This window comes from Ursus maritimus, unplaced genomic scaffold (genome assembly GCF_017311325.1).
Source record: "Ursus maritimus isolate PB19 unplaced genomic scaffold, ASM1731132v1 scaffold_20, whole genome shotgun sequence".
Lineage (NCBI taxonomy): Eukaryota > Metazoa > Chordata > Mammalia > Carnivora > Ursidae > Ursus > Ursus maritimus.
Window position 1 is genome coordinate 33,010,654 of NW_024424453.1, and position 15,579 is coordinate 33,026,232.

Here is a 15,579-nt window from a genome sequence, read left to right on the forward strand (position 1 = left end):
AAGACACTGGGGGCAGCTGCTATAGGTATGCTGTTTTATAATTCTCAAATCTCATTGCTTGCTGGAAATGATAGCTAAACCATGAGCAACTATGAAAAGGAATGGAAAAGCAGAACTTTTAATAATATATGGAAACAGAATCATTGACCATTGGCTGCTACTTTGGGATCTTCAGAGTTTCATAAGACCTCCAGAGTAGAGAAGGAGACTGTCTAGTTCTCCCCACAGTCAGGACACCAATCAGTGTCCAGGCAGTACCTGGCACAAAGATCCACTTATGGAATCAAATGAGAACCATGAATCCAGAGAAGATAAAGAGCAGTGGTGTCTAATCTGCTCTAAGTAAACACATCCTTATTTCTGGTGATGCTACAGAAGACAGTGATTGTTGTCCAAAAAGCCAAAGGCTTTGTACCACCATGTGGCTGGCTTGCTCAAACCACTTAGAGAGGCAAGATGTCTCGGAATCCTGGGATCATTAGGACTAAATTGGCTGGGCCCCAATGCATATATTCTGTTCAATGACTCTGCACCTTTGATTACTCAAATGGGGAGCAGGACTCAGAGGAAAAGATTTTGATTAGAGTTCTATGTTTTTGAAATAGATCTCGTTGTGCAACAAAGGAAGGTTTTTCATCTTAGACCCACTCCGCATGCAGGGCTCTACTTGAGCTGCCCCTGGTTGACCCCTAGGTGCTGCCGGCTGCCTCAGCCCTCTGCCCTCCCTGTGCTCCAAGGACTCTGACACATTCCAGACTCCAGGTGTCCCTCAGGCCTCCATACCTTTGCCTCTTTTTTTTCCTGGTTAAGGCCTTTCCATCTCAACATCTGACTTTTAACTGTCTTTCAAGGCCGATCTCAAGCATCACTTCTTTTCAGTTTCTATCTCCCACTTTTCCTTCTCCATCTCCCATTTCTTGAAGTTTGAGTGTCCTCAAAAGCAAAACTTGAAACATGGACTTGGGCACAGACAGTTTATCTGCACAAGTAAAGGAGCAGAGAAAGTGAGATGAGGAGGGAGGAAAACCAATGAAGTGTGCCTCACTCAGCGAGTCACTGCTGGGGGTCGGGGCTCAGTCCTGCTGGGGCCCTTTGAGTGACTGCTGGAACTGGCCCACTGCAGATTAGGGAAGCTGGATGTTTATCTGCCAACTGTATCCCTCATTGTTTGAGGTTTGCTCCTGGGGGTGGTAAATCCCCAGCTCTTCCAAGCTGTCCCAGGCACAGGTCGAGTAAGACCCACACTGGTGCTGCAGGAAAGCTCTTCCACAGGCATCATTACAGAAAGGCTCAGGTCTGGAGGAGGGAAGCTGTCAGCATGCATAGACAACGTCCACCACAGTTTCAGGTGGACTTCGGGTGAGTATAGTAGGTACTTGATAAATGTTACTTGAATTGGATTACTCAGAAGATTCAAAGTCACTAGGGAAAGTAGAAAGAAAAGCATGGCATTGAACAATGTCATTTTGAGAACAGCGTTTCAATAACCAAGGACCCAGGCATAGGTGGAATGATCATTTTGTACAAACTGAGTTTGTCAGGAAATCATGTTTATAACCACTCATATGCAAACTATCTGCTTTCCCTTGTTTTAGGATTAACCATGAGTTTTAGTAACTCTGTTTACACCGGCATCTTTTTTTTTTTTTATAATTACAACCCAAATTAATCTTCAGTTCTTACCTTTTGAAGCAATGCTAAGGAATAGTTTGGAACACGGTTCAGTCTCTGCCCAGCATATATTGAGAATAGCCCTACGTAGCTGTTAAGCATAAACAGCTCAGGAGGAAAGCATTGCTGTGGTTTGACTGAACAGATGGTCTGATGACGTCGGTGTCTCCAAATTACCTGCAGCCAAAGCAGATGGAAAAACGAACATCACAGCCCAAGCTTGATGGCAGGCAGGGAGTCACAGAGAACTTCAGGGGAGGAAAGTCACACGGAATGCTTTTTATTTTCATTGTTCTCAAGTTCTACTAGGAATCTGGTCCTATTCTCAAATTCCCCCAAATAAAGAGCAAGAATTTTTTCAGCCGATCCCACAAAAAAGCACCACCAAGACAGGCCGGAAGATACAGCATCCAGTAATGCCACCGCCACTAAAAAGTGAGATTAGTTCTAAAAAGAAGTTATTCAATGTGTAAAAGTATTATCTCTATGAAAAGAAACATCTCAGAGCTATAATTGAATATGATAGTTCTTTGGAAAAAATCATCATACTGGCTGCATATTTAGCCCTGGGCACATTGTAGTTTGTGGGATTTACATTCCATCTTGCTCCACAAGGCTGCATTATAACGGACATTTCACCCGGGACTGACTGCGCAGCCTGTATCTCCACCCATCTAATTTCCTTGTTTAGTAGTGTGCTTTCACCTTTTCTTGCTCTGCCAGTGTCCTGAGCCCTTTATTTCTCTATACAAAGTTGTCAGCCACATAAAGTGATGCATTCCAACCTTAACTATGGACCGGCCAACCCGTGCCGCATTACTTGAATCCAAGAATTGAAACCTTAGAGGCAGAATCACAGAGCTTTCTGTTGGCAAATGAAGAAGTTGACCTCTGGAGTTTCCATCCTCGTTTGAGAGCTAAAGCGGCTGAAGACAAAAATAGAACCCAGAGGTCTACTCTATGAAGCCACATGGCCTTCACAGCTCTACAAAACCAAGTGCCCCTAACCCACTTCTCTCAAGGGGTACAGACCATTAGACAACTGGCTTATATACTTCAAACGCAAGGGGAACTCAGTAAGACTTAAGAAACAATTTTTAATGTATTTTTCCATATCACTCCTGTTCAGTTTCACGGCAGGATATCAGCATACAAGATTGTCTTGGTTTTAGTTCCAGGAAACAGACCCTGGGGCAGGAATCTGAGGGCAAGGAGTTTTCTTGGGATGTGATTTTAGGAAGCAAAGATAGAGGAGAAAGGAAATGAGAGAGGGAAGGAAAAAAAAAACATGACTTAATGCATTCCAGCCAAGAAGTGAGGGAGTTGGGGTGTATTTTCTCCAACTCCTATCTGTCATTACATTGAGAGCTGCTTCCAGGGGCACTAACTCCCTTTTACTTCTGGAATTTCTGACCTGCCCCACTGGGATGAGAGAAAGCCCTCAAGTGAAGGGTGACTGATTCTTGCAGTAGATTCTCCTGGGATGAGTGCTGTGCTGTGGGGGGTTTGGGCGGAGCATAGCAGCTTCTACTCTGGTCAGATCTGGGTTCACATTTGAACTCATTGACTTGCTGGATGACCTCAGACAAGCTACATCCCCACTCTAATCCTCAGTGTCTTCATCTCTAAGTTGGAGAACAATACCATCATGAAATACTTTGAGCAGTAAATGAGAAAATAATACATGTAAAGTGCTTAGCACAATGCTTAATACAGAGGAGGCCTTTGATATGTGCACTGTTACCATTAGTCTTATTTTCCTTTCTTGTGTCGAGTGCCAGGGGAAAAATGGAATTTAGGGTCACAGTGTGTCCTTAGCTAGCATAGAGGAAGTTTGAGGGTGAAGAAGGAGACTGCCCAAGGCGGGGGATACCTTCTAGTAGAGGATGGCAGAGCCGGACCTGCACACCGCGGTGTCTGGTTCCGTGTGCAGTGCTCTTTCTGCCACCCTAGAATGTCTTCTTCAAAATTGTTTACAGATTATAGCTCTAGAAGGAGGAGTAAATCGTTGTCACATCCTGGGGTGTGTGTCACATCTCACAACTTTGGTAAATTAGCAATGTTGCCTGCGGAGCTGTGTTGAGAAGGATTCTGATGACGAGGTGCTAGGCAAATGGGTGTGATTGATTACCAACATCTGCTGCTGACATGGGAGAGCGTGCTGGCCATGTGTATAAGGTCCTATTGGCCCTAATTGAGAGAGCTGACAGCTGGACTTTGGAGTTGGCACCAAAAGAACAAGATAGCCATTTTATTTGTTGGTTTTATCACAATAATAATGCATATTCATTGTGGAAAAAGTCTAAAAATATAAACGAGAAAATACAAATTACCTCTAAGGCACAACAAAGAAGCTGATCTCTGGAACTGAGTCTCTGGGCTCAGGCCCAGATGACCTGGGGGCAAGAGAGGAAGCTCAAAACAGAGATTAACTGAGGATCCATATAAGGAGTCATTGATTCCCGCACACTGGATGCAGAACAGCAGCAGACACTTAATCCCAAGAACATGCCCCCGATAAAAGAACAGGAAAAAAAAAGTCAAATCTCCCCAAGTTGATCTACAGGTTCAATGCATTTCGAAGTTAACAGAACTTCATGAGGATTTCTCATAGAATTAGCAGGCTAATTCTAAAATATATCTGAAAGGGTAAGGGACCAAAGATAGTCAAGGCAGTTATAAAAGAGGAGGATAAGAAGGGGAGACTTAATTTACAGATAGCTGGACTTATTTTGAAGCTATCGTAATTAAGGCAACGTGGTATTGGCATTGCAGTAGATAAACTGACCAATAGAATACAATAGAGGGCCCCCAAACAGACCTATGTGCATATGAAACTTTGATACATGATAGGAGTGGTTTGGCAGCAAGGGAAGGAGGGATTCTATAATAAGTGGAGCTAAAAATGTGCTTATCCGTATGGATAAAAATAAAGCCGGACCTCTGCCTTACAACATACCCCAGATGAATTAAAGTCTTTAATTATAAAAGAAAAACTTTAAAATTATTAGTAAGAAATACAGAATAATATTTTCTGACCTGCAAGGAAAGAAAGAATGTCTTAAATAAGACATGAAAAGTATAGCTCTGAGAAAATCTCATCCAGGCCAGTGGGAAAGCCCAGAACGGGAACGTCCAGGCTCTGGCCCTCCTGCCATACTCAGTCATTCTCCAGAGACAGCCCAAGGAGAGCATGGCCTCACTGGGAAAACTCCAAGTGTGTGACAGGTTCATCCCAGGGGGCTTTCTTGTGAAGAGATCTGAATGGCATATTCCCATGACTGCCATGTGCCAGGATTGAGATAACCTGGTTTCATCTGAACTTTGATAAATTCTGATTAAATGTCTTGATTATAGCACTCTATTGACTGAACTCTACCTACTAATACACACGTACCAGGGAGGGTTTTCATTATAAACTACAGAACCCCCTTCAGTTAAGCACAAATGTGATTTGTTCAAGGAAATTTGGGCAACTCACAGAATCTCTAGGAAGACTAGGGAGTACAATTCAGCAGGTGTGCAGCCTGAACGATCCCCAGATGATCCCTCAGCATCATTTCACTGGAAATCACCTGGGGTACAGATACCACGGGCCACACCACTGATTTCTAGAATTTCCAGTCCTGCATGCTCTGGCAGCTGGTATGTCTGTCTCCACCAAAATAGCTTCTGTGTGGTTCCGCCTCTTTTTTGTCATTGGCTTACAGCTTGAAGTCTCAGATGGGAGCCTCTCACTGGGCAAGCCTGGGTCAAGGGGAAGCTGGGAAGCCAATTTCTGCCTTAGGTGTCACCATCTCATTTGTCCCTTTTCATTCCTAAAGCCGTGCATACCACATCAAGTTCCTAAATTTATGGATTATTTTTTAACAATTGGGTTTTGTGCTAGTTACTTTTCATACCAATAGGACTTATGACTCCTTCAGTAAAACGATTCCGAAGCCCCAAGTTTGGATTATTTCAGGTGCAATAGATGGCCCCAATCCTGGCACATGGGTTCTTGTTAGCTTCCTTCTTAGAAAGTGGCTCTTTCTGAATTTTTCCCTAGATTCGAGGATCTACCTTACTTTGGGGCACAAGCTCTTTGTTCACAGACTTGCTGCATGATTCTCCATCAGGCACTGGCTGCAGGACAAAGTTATTTTTACTTCGTGCAGCGACTGGAAGATTTGTGAAGTGGAAGTGGGAGATTAAGAAAGTACAGTCCAAGAAGAGGTACATGAGGCACGTTGAAGAGATACTGTGGTAGTTGGTGTTATGGGCACAAAGTCATCCCATTCCAGTATGCTTGGTCCTTTGTCATGTGACTTTGCTACTCCTCCATCCAGAGGTGTAGCCTAGATCCTCTTAACACTGGGTTGGACCTGTGACTTGCTTTGGCCAATGGAATATGGGGGGTTGCTGTTGTGCAGACACCAGAGCCTAGGTCTCAGGAGGCCTTGTAACTTCTGCCTTTGCACATGTGGGGCACCACTCTGTGGCCATGATGTCATGAAGAAGCCCAGGTGAAGGGCACCATGGAGGGGGAAGCCAGCAGCCTACCTCTTCCTGCTGGGTCTCTTCTCAGCTGACATTCCATGAGTGAGCCAAGGTAAGACCAAACAGAGGAGCCACCCAATCAATCCCCAGAATTGTAAAACAAAAAACAAACCCAAACATTCTTATTGTTTTGAGCCACTAAATTTTAAAGTAGTTTTTTATGCTGCAATGGGCTACTAAAACAGATATCATCAAAATCTTGAATGCACTCTGACGGTAGAAAAGCAAGGTAACAAGTAGATGGAGAGTTAATTTTTCTAACATTTGGTGGGCATCCAGTATATGCCAGTCAGCTTATATGTAGAATTCATTTAATCTTCCTAATAGCCTTATTAGATAGGTACTACTATATAGATGGAGAAACCAAGGCATAGGAAGGTGAAATAACTTGCCCAAGGACACATGGCTGGCAAGAGGCAGGTTGGAGACTTGACTTCGTGTCTGCCTGATTCCAAAGTCCTTGCTCATGACCACACCACTACACTGCCACTGGCACTTATAACAAACCAATCCACGATAATAAAGGATAAGTAGAAACAGGGAAATAACACTCAAGTTTTATAACTCTTGCTTTCTATGTGTATTTCCTAGCTAAAGATGACTTTCATAAGGAGGGAAGAATGATTCTTGAAATGATGACCTGCCTTCCTATTCAGGCTTTGGTTTCAATAATTCCTTCCTTGAATTATTATTGTATAAAAGATGGATGTTCTGAGACTGACTTGGGTTATAAAAAATAGAAAAATGAGAAAATTCAAACACACTTGTGAAATATAAAGACTTACATATACTAATAAGTCCTATCTAGGCAGAATGCTTTCTAAAACATCACTGACATTCATTCATTCAATACAAGTATGTTGAATAATTACTAAGTGCCAGACATTGTGCTAAGTGCCAGGAAGACAAATGTGATCTGTTTCTAATATTCAAGTGCTGTGTAGTCTAGTTAGAGTAGAAAATTAAACAAAAGCCCAACACATGAATGTTCTAGTCATTTTTCCAGAATTAAAGAAAAATATCAGTGATCTAAAAAAAAAAAGTTGCTTTCAGTTGGTTTTCTAATTAAGTGATAGAGTTGTAAAAATGAAGTCATTCTCACCGATCTCCTGTATGACCAAAACCTATGTGGTTATATACCACATGTTGATTTCATTTCCAGTGAATATTAACTACTCTCCAAATTTATAATCCAGATATTGGTAGGAATTTATTTCTTCATGGAACCATAAAAGAAGATGCAAAGTATACATGACTCGGGATTTCTTCCTGTAAATTCCTGTAAAGCAATAAATTGCCCTCTACCTTTTTTTTTTTTTTTTTTTTTGCCTCTTGGTTTGCACATAAACACTCTAGCTTAGAACTATATCCATAGTTGATGACTATAATTTTTTTTAATGAGAACCATATGAGAAAATTGGCTTCAGAGGCATGTTCCATAGTAATGGGGAGGGAGTGTTCTAACCCCTGCTTAGTAGACTTGCACATGTTCCTTGCCCTCTCTTTGCCTCCATTCCCTTATCTGTAAAATAAGGCCTTTGTATGAGATGATATCGGGAATCTTCCCCAGATGTAAGATTGTATGGTTTTTTTAAAGCGCTCTTTTTGGTCATTGACTGTTTTCTCTAGCTACCTATGACATCTTCTTAGGAAGTCAGAGAAAAAATTCCTCAGGATTCCTAGCATAAACTTAGTTTTACTTTTTTCCTTGAACTTTACCTGGAATTTAAAGTGTTTTGTAGAGCTGAATTTCCTATATTGTTTTCCAGATAAGGAATATAGATTGTGTGTGTGTGTGTGTGTGTGTGTGTGTGTGTGTGTGTGTGTTGGTAGTGGTGGTGGTGGCTGTGTAGTAACCCTTTTGAAGGTACAAGATAAGATGGGCAGAGTTCACCATAATGAGACTGCTTACTAGAATTTGGGAATTTTGAGAAATGTCTGGCTTCAATGTTAGCCATCTGCTGGGTTTATATTACCCACCCAGCAATAAGACAGTACAACCCTGGACTCTCCTGAATGTTCCTCTCTGTCCCTGGGTGAAAGAGTTATGAGTTAGGAGTTCAGATACCTCTCAGTTCTGATTTGTCACCAGCTAGTCATGTGAATGAAGAATGGCTTCCTTGATACAAGCCTCAGTTTCTTCATCTGTAAAATGAGCTGCTTTAGAAGGTCATGTTTTCCTAGAACATCTGGGATCTACTTAGATACATTTCACACTATTTTAAGAGTTTAGATAAATTTAGTTCAAAATAGCCCAGTTAACCCCCAAATGATGTTAGCATGTAATATATGTATGTTCAATTGCACTTTAGTGATGAAAAGAGAAGTTATCTGCCCAAACAAGAATGACCAAGAATCATCACAATTCATGCCTTGTCTGTAGGACCTCAGTGGTATCCTGGAAGTTGCCAGTCATGCTCCATGCTGCCCTAACTAAACACTAGCCCTGTCCCCTTTTGTATCTGTAGCTGCAGAAGCCACACCACTACCACACCCCCAGAAAATAACTCCTATTTACTATAGGCAGAGGAGGAGCCGAGATGGCCTGGATGGTTCCTCTCTGTGAGCTCATCCTCTGACAGTGGACCTTTATGCAATTTTTAAGATACTGAGTTGAGCTGATGGTATGAGACATGTGAGTAGGTTATCTGAGGCAGGTTCTCCCACCCTTGACACTACTTACTTTCTGGACTGGATGACTCTTGACTGTGGGGGCCTTTCCCATGCGCCGTAGGATATTTAGCTCCTGCCTGTCACAACCCCCCTCCCATGGGGTTGTGACAACCAGAAATGTCTCCAGATTTTGCCAGATTTTGCCAGAGCAAAATCAGCCCCCATTGAGAAGTAGTCCTCTAAGGGGAATACCTTTGGATGTGTGGACTTCCACATTGTCAGAAGCAGAGAATTAAGGAGGTCATCTCAGGAAGCGTTGTGAGGGATTGGTGAAGTGAGTCAGGAAAGGAAAGCCAATAAGGGGTGTGATAATGGGCAGGTTGCTACTGTGGGTGGCAAGAGGCCAGTGTCACTGGGGGCCTGTGGGACTGTGCGGAACACACCTGAAAATTGCCCCATTGAGGGGGCATAGAAGGTGAGGTGTTTCTCCTCCATGAAACCATGGGGCAGTATGTCCTTCCCTGACTCATCCCATCCCCAGAATTTTTCCTTTGATTCACAGCCTTTTTAGTCTTATGATAGTGGTGCATGTCTTCCTTAACTGTAATGCCCAAAGAACAAAGATAATTGTTTTAAATCTATCTTTTGAATCTTCGGATCCTCTACTGTATCTGGGCTAGAAAATCTTCAAAATCCTCCCAGCATCAACATTCAAGGATTCTACCTGGTGATTTGAGAGGAAGCTGATGAATAGGTAGAAAGAAGCACAGCCTGATCCAGAGGTATGGGGGTGGATGGAAAGGCACTCATCCTTTATCTTGCAAATTGAATACGGAAGTAATTGCAAGAGAACAGGTAAGACTTCCCACATTGTCAAATTTCACTAAAGACACTTTTGTAACCATGACTTCACTTTCCAATTGGCATTGCATTGGCTCCTCTGACAGCCTTAAAGAGATACCATCAAGACTTTGTCACATAAATGGAACAATTTAGACAGAGCTTAGGTGACAATAGAATGCACTTCAACTAAACATGGTAGGGGCAGAGGAATGAATTCTCAGAAAATCAACTCAGTGCCAACTCAACCTTCCTTCGTCTCCCTGTCTCATAACCCACCTTAAATCTGTTACTGAACTGCTTATCAGTGTGGAGCATAAGGAAGACATGTTGAGAAAATCAAATTTTAGCATAAAAGAGAGAAAGAGCTGCTAATCATCTCAGCAAATGATAGACTAGTGAGTTTCCTTTTTTGTGTGTTTTTGGGTTATTTTAATGGCGTTTGTTTTCTTAACATTAAAACTGTTTAAGATAATCCCTTATGAGGTTATATTGCTTTCTGGCAATGAAAATTTTGATATACAACCACTGACTTGGCCATAGCTCTTGATTTTCTTCCAAGGAGTTCAAAGCACTTTCACTGATGCAGTAGCATCTTATTTAACTTTGTAAACTTGAGGCAGAAGAAGAGAGGGAGGATGGACACATGTGAGTCCTTATTTGTCCAATGGGGATATTGAGATAACAGAAGATAAGGGGCTTGGTCAAAGTAACACAGAGAGTTCTGAGCACCATGACAGGAGTCTCCCACGTTGTGGGACTGTATACATTCCACAGATCTGGATCAGGGCCCTGGTGGCATTTTGTCTTTAGGTAACCTGCAAGTAGGAAAATATGTCTGGGACTCTGAATGGAAGGCTCTGCCCAGCAGTTTGAAAAATACTTCCCTAGGCCAAATTTGAGGTCTGGGGCATGATTCGTATCCTGACAGGAACAAAAAGCAAAGATTTAACACCAGCTGAGGCTTTTTTTTTTTAATATTAAGAAACAGAAAATAATCATCCCCTTTCCTGCCAGCTATGGCAGTGCAAAGACCAGCCAAGCCCACCTTTCTTGAAAACCCATGATCTGCTTTTCAAGGCAAAGATGAAAGCACCAGAAATAGACAATAGTTCTGAAACACTGGCTGACTTTTGAATATTCATGACTATTCTGATGCAAATGAATATTTCAAATTGAGCTGTTTTTGAAAAGGTGCTGTTGGAAATGTATACACTTATGAAATTGCTTTTCTAGTTCTGCAGATCCCCAAGAATGACTTCCTTTGCTTATTTATAATTCTCCTAGAAGGGTTCCCAGGTGTCAGCCTTGGGCTGGAATTTGAGTGGCTTTCTTTTCCACAAAAACTAGGGCTACAGTGTAGCCTCACCCACTAGGAAAATCTGGCTTTGTTTAGTTGGAGCCTGGTCTGATAGGCCCTCCTTGTTCTGCCAGCGGCCAAAGAAGCTTATCATACATCAGATTGTTTTTCCTTTGAGGTAACCTCAAACCAAAGCTCAGTGTTCCCTGAAGAACAAAGAGAGAGTGAGAACTTGCCAGTGCTTGGGAGAGCTCAGATGGTCAGGAAGTTAGGAGGCCTGTTGGGATGTTGCTGACTTCGCACCAGAAGGGTCTCACCATAACAGGCATTGGGTGTGGTGTGTGGCTCTGCCGAGTCAAAGGACTTTGAGGAAGACACATACACTCTGTGGGCTGGTGGAGACTTAGAAACCCCAGAGCGGAGTGAGTGTTCAGTCGCCTCTGGGGGAGCCCTGGAAATTCCTTCCCATTCTCGCTGGATGAAGAAACAGCGACTGCTGGTCAGGCCCAGGAGGAAGATGTGAGGGCCCGAGGAAGGTGGTCATTGCTGGAGGGAAGAAATGGGTCATTGTGAAGCCAAAGTCAGTTTCTGAGGAGAGAGGGCAATTACTGAACTGTGTCCAAAACCAATGAAGGAAGCTACCACAGAGTTTCCTGTTTCTCAGGAGGAGTGAGCCTCTGTTTCAGATACCTGCAAAGACAGGGAAAGGAAGCCCTTGTCCCAGGCCAGTAGGGTCCCACTGGAGGAGAGGGTGCTCTCTTGTAGGTCTTTAATTTGCCCCAGCTCCTTGCACCATCCCCAGCATCCATCCTGAAAGGCCACACACAGGCATGGCCTCTGCCTCTATTATACCTTCTCCCCTGCCAGTCTTCCTCCCTCCAATGCAGGCCTCCACCCACAAATACTCCATAGTCACTCNNNTCCCTGTGCCCACGGAGAGGACCCTGACTCACATTTATTCAATGAGTGTGTGTGCCAGACCCTGGGCTGGGCTTGGGAATGTGACAGAAATCCAACACGGTTTCTGTCTGTTCAGTACTTCTGGTCTATGGATCCAAAGGTATTTCCTACCCTCAATGTGTCTCTCTATTCCACCATTATTCTCACCACCATATCTTTTCCTGGGGTGTTTGCTAGAGAGCCCTCTCCTTGCAGCTCCAGTTTTGCAAACCTATGCTTACTCCTGAGATATGCAAGAGTTTCCTTTTCCATTCAGCATTCCCCAGTCTTTCCTTTTCCTCCCAATTTCTGTAACATATTTGTTCTGTGTGATTTAGCATATAATATTAAGTGGCCTTACTTTGTCTAGTGACTATTTTGGGTGTGTAAACTAGTCTTCTTTGAGGATTGGAGTCATATGTGGCCTCTATACTGAATCTCTTCTTAACTTTCCATTCCCACCCCAGCACTCAGTACAAAACTGAGCACAAACTCAATACCCAATAAGTACTGTTGAGTATTAGAGTCAGCAGGGCTCTGATGAGGACAGTGTCCTGACAGGACAGGACAGGACTGTTCCTGACAGCCCCTCAGTAGGAGTGGAAATGGGCAGGTGGTGGCAGGATGAGGAGCCTGCCTTAGCCCAAGCTTCTGGTCGAGAAGAACAACTGTCCCTAAAGTAGACCCTGAATATAACAAGCAAAGATATCAGTAATTCATAACTAAAGGTGGAAAATACACTTGCATAGAGAGTAGACCTCATTTTTTTGCTTCCAGATCCAGGGAAGTTTCTATTTCATAAAAAAAGTTGTAAGGGTCTGGGAAGTCTGGGGTTCTCAGATGGTTAATCAAGTTCAACTCTTGATTTCAGCTCAGTTCATGATCTCAGGGTCATGAGATTGAACCCTGAGTTGAACCCCTAGTTGGACTCTGTGCTCAGTGGGAGTTTGCTTGTCTCTCTCCCTCTGCCTTTACTCCCCCTGCCACAACCTGTGTTCTCTCCCGATCACTCTCTCTCTCAAATAAATAAATAAAATATTTTTTAAAAAATTAAATAAATACAAATTTTTAAAATAATAAAATAAAACAAATATGTTTTAAAAAAGAAATTATAAGGGTCATCAAAGGTGACCCTCAGGAGACCTTTGGCAAATTACTTGATCTTTCTGAGCTTCACTTTCCTGGTCTACAAAATGGGAATAATAATAACACCGAATAGAGTTGCTGGGAGAATAAATTAGATCATGCATATAACCCATTTATCCCAAAGTCTAGAATACAGTAGATAGTTAATCAATGATTGCCATTATACTTATTATCATTGTTATTGTTTCATTAAACCAGCATTTCCCAAAGTCTGATAAGTGGATTATCTGGTGGTACCTAAGATAATTTTAGGTGCTACATTATTGACTTTTAAAACATTTTAATGTGTGCTAGGAAAAATAGTATTTAATTACATTTATGACATAATGGATATTATTTTTATTTTAGTTATTCATTGCTGCATAGCAAACCATCCCTAAACTTAGTGGCTTTAAACAACAGTGACGTATTACTTCTTTTGATTTGCGATATGCATTTATGATTTTGACTAGGCTCAGCAGGTCAGTTCTGCTCTTCTTCACTCACATGTCTGGCCCCTGAGCTGGGATGGCTGAAATAGTTAAGGTTAGCTGGGAATCACTTCTTCTACAAGATCTATTTTTTTTTTTGCCTTTATTTTTTTTTTATTATGTTCAATTAGCCAGCATATAGTACATCATTAGTTTTTGATGCAGTGTTCAACAATTCATCAGTTGCGTATAATACCCAGTGCTCATCACCACACGTGCCCTCCTTAATACCCATCACCCCGTTACCCCATCGCCCCACCCCCCTCCCCTCTGAAACCCTGTTTGTTTCCCAGGGTCCATAGTCTCTCATGGTTTGTCTCCCTCTCTGATTTCTTCCCATTCAGTTTTCCCTCCCTTCCCCTGTGGTCCTCTGCTCTATAACTTATGTTCCAAATATGAGTGAAACCATATGATAATTGTCTTCTTCTGCTTGACTTATTTCACTTAGCATAACCCCCTCCAGTTCCATCCATGATCTATTTAGCTAGGCAGCTGAACTTCTTTACATGGTGCCCCAGGGCTCCAAGAGCAAGTGTCTAAGAGGACAAGTCTCACTGTGCAAGTGCGTATCAGGTCTTTGCTTGCATCATACTTGCTAATGTCCCATTAGCCAAAGCAAGTCACGTAGAAAGTCCAGAGTCACCATGGCAGGGACTGCACAAAGGTGTGAATACTGGCTGGTATGGTTCATTGCGGGCCACCAATGTAGCAGTCTTCTACAGTCATGATTAACCCAACGACTCACAGCTAGAAAGTAGCCAAGCTGAGACCTGCAGCAGTCTGGGTCTAGAATCTGTGATTATCACCATCAGGAAATCTCCTCTAGCAGAGTGTTTCAATCGTCTATCTCCAAATATAGTGACTTAAAGCAACAAGCATCTTATGATCATGGATTTTGTGGGCCACAAATTCAGTAGGTCACAGCAAAGATGACTCATCTGTGCTTCACCATGTCTAGGTCCTAGCTGGGGTGACTCAAATTGCTGAGAGCTGGCTGTCAAGCTTCATCTGGGGTTGGGGTTCTCACTCTCTGTTAGGTTCCTCAGTTCTCTCCCATGTCACCTCCCCATGTGACTAATGTCAGAGCTCCTTTACGGCACTGTGGTCTCAGAGGAGTCCAATTTCTGGCAAGGTAGCGGGCATTTCTTCAGAGAGCAAAGTAGAAGCTGCTTTACCACTGCCACACTGTATTGGTCAAAGAAAGTCACAGGGCCAATCTAGATTTAAGAGAAGGAGAAATGGACAGTCCCTCTTGATGAGAGAACTGGTATAAATGTGCAGAGAGGGAAGGGATCGATAGCAGCCATATTTAGAGACTTTCTACTGCAATATGCTTAAGGACTAAAATACTTATCACTAATTTTAGGCTTTGTTGTTTTTGTTGTTGTTATAATAGACTATTTTTAAGAGCAGTTTTAGGTTTACCCCAAAATTGAGAGGAACATACAGAGACTTCTCATACATTACTCCTGCCCCCAAACATGCATCGTCTCCCCCATTATCAATATCTTACACCAGAGTAGGACATTTGTTACAATTGATCAAGCTACACTGACACATCGTAATCCCCAAAAGATCATTAGGGTTCACTCTTGGTGTTGTACGTTCTATGAATTTGAACAAATGTATAACGACATGTGTTCATCATTATAGTGTCATACAGAGCATTTCCACTGCCCTATAAATTCCCTGTGCCCCACCTATTCACTCCTCCCTCCCCCTAATCCCTGGCAATCACTGATCTTCTTACTGTCTTGGTAGTTTTGCCTTTTCTACAATACAATATGGTTGGAATCATATAGTTTATAGCCTTTCAAATTGGCTTCCTTCACTTAGTGATATGAATTCAAGTTTCCTCCATGTCTTTTCATGGCTTAATAGCTCATTTCTTTTTACTGCTGAATAATAATATCACATGGTCTGTATATACCACAGGTTATTTATTCATTCACCTACTGACATCTTGATTGCTTCCAAGTTTTGGCAATTATGAACAAAGCTGTTACAAACATCTGCGTGTAGGTTTTTGTTGACATGTTTTCAACCCTTTTGGATAAATAC